Source organism: Penaeus vannamei, chromosome 30 (genome assembly GCF_042767895.1).
Source record: "Penaeus vannamei isolate JL-2024 chromosome 30, ASM4276789v1, whole genome shotgun sequence".
Lineage (NCBI taxonomy): Eukaryota > Metazoa > Arthropoda > Malacostraca > Decapoda > Penaeidae > Penaeus > Penaeus vannamei.
The window spans coordinates 6,498,127-6,500,453 of NC_091578.1; positions in this window are offsets into that span (position 1 = coordinate 6,498,127).

Here is a 2,327-nt window from a genome sequence, read left to right on the forward strand (position 1 = left end):
AAGGACGAAGCTGGTTTGAAAGGAAGACGGACGAGGAGGTAAAGAGGAGGAGGATGTAAGGAAGAGCAAGAGGGGAGAGAAGATGTATAGGAGGATGGGAGGAAGAGGAAGAGTGACGAGGATATAAAAGGGAGGAGGATAGGAGGAAGAGGGAAAAGAAGGTAAAGAAAAGGAAGAGGAATATGGAGAAGATAAAGAATAGGAAGATGGGAGAAAGAGTAAGAGGAGCCAGAAGATAAAAACTGAGGAGGATGGGACGAAGAGGAAGAGGGGCGAGAAGATAAAGAAGAGGAAGAGGAATATGGAGAAGATAAAGAATAGGAATGGGGAGGAAGAAGAAGAGGAGTGAGAAGATAAAAACTGAGGAGGATGAGACGAAGAGGAAGAGGGGCGGGAAGATAAAGAGGAGGAAGAGAAGATGGAGAAGATAAAGAATAAGAAGATGGGAGGAAGAGGAGCCAGAAGATAAAAAGGAGGATGGGAGTAAGAGGAAGAGGCACAAGAAGTACCAACGAGAAAAGGAAGGATGGATGAGAGAAAAAAGGGAAAGAGAAAGAGGAGGAAGATGGAAAAGGAAGCAGCAACGACAAAGAGTGAAGGAAAAGGAGGATGGGAAGAAGAGATACAAGGAGATAAAGCAGGAAAAAGGATCGAAAATAAGAAGAAGAAAATAAGAAGGAATAGGGAGTGAAGGGAAAAAGCAAGGGAGAAACACTGGACCGGTATCGACATCAACAGCAAGGGAAGGAGCTGAAGGAGAAGAATAAGGAAAAGAAAGAAAAAGCAGATAAAATTCAAAAAGAAAAGAAGAGGAGGAGGAAGAAGAGGAATAATAATAATGATAATAATAATAATAATAAGAGGAAGAAGAAGTGGAGGAAGAGGAAGAGGACGAGGACAAGGAAGAGAAATAGTAATAAGATGGAGACGTTTAAAAATGGGAGAAAGAAAAACAAAAAAGGAGGAGCAGATAGAATAAGAGTTTGAGTAGGAAGCGTTGAATAAAGAAATGTCGAAAGAGATATCCGTCTGAACAATTCTGAACACGGCAGCGAAATCTGAACATGAATATTCCTAACTTCATTCCATCGCTGTCTTTCACTCTGACTCTTACGTCTTCTCTTTGCCCTCCCCCCCCCTCCCCCTTCACTCTGGCCCCCCTCCCGCTCTCTACTCGCACCTCCTCCATCCCTCCACTCACGCGTGCTCCCTCCCCCCCCTCCACTCTCACCTCCTCCCCACCTCCACTCACGCCTCCTCCCCCCTTCTCCCCTCTTCCACTCTCTCCTCTCTCCCCCCCTCCCCTCATCCACTCTCGCCCGCCCTCGCCACTCCACTCTCGCCCGCCCTCGCCCCTCCACTCTCGCCCGCCCTCCACTAACACCTCCTCCCCCCCTCCACTCTCGGACATCCCCCCCTCCACTCTCGCCCCCTCACCCCTCCACTCTCGCCCCCTCCCCCTCCACTCTCGCCCCTCTCCCCCCTCCATTCTCGCCACCTTCCCCCCTCCCCCCTCCCCACCCCCCCTCGCCCCCCTTTTGAGATGCAAATTCCCGGGAAATCGAACGCATCGAGGATATTCGGAGATATTGTCGGGGTTTGGATTACCGCCTTTTTTTTTTCCTTTTTTAAAAATCTTATGGCTCATTTCCCTGTTTTCTTTCGTAGATTGAAATCATGTGTTTTCTTTTTTTTGTTGTTGTTCTTATGTCTCTAGATTATTATGATTTTCTCATGGGTAACCGGCATTTTTTTTCATGGATTACCTTATCGTTTTCTCTGGTGGATTAATTTCGTGTTTTTCATTTTTAGTTCTTATCGATTATCGCCATCTTTATTTTATTTTCTTTGGATCTTCTCTTTCTTTCCTTCTTTTTTTTCTAATGAATCACCGCCATGTTTTTCTCATGAATTATCGCTTATTTTCTCTTTTTTGTTGTCTTCCATCACTGCCAATTTTCTTGCATTTCTTTTATTATTATTTTTCCTTTTTTTTTATTCTCATAGATCTTTTTTTCATGGATTGTCTTTTTTCTTCTTGTTTTTTCTTCTTCTCATGGATCATCATCATTTTTACAAAGATTAAACTTTTTAAAATTTTATTTTGTTCTCATAGATCACCATTATTATTATTATTTTTTCATGTACAGTCTCTTATATTTCCTCATTTTTCTTCTCATGGATCACCGCCATTCTTTTCTTCCATGAATTATTGTCCTTTTCCTCCTATTCTTTCGGTGTCTCTCACAGAGATGACTGTCTTGTCCTTGTGTGAAGGATGAGGGGAATAAAAGATGGAGGAGATAAAGAGGAAGAGGATGGGAGGA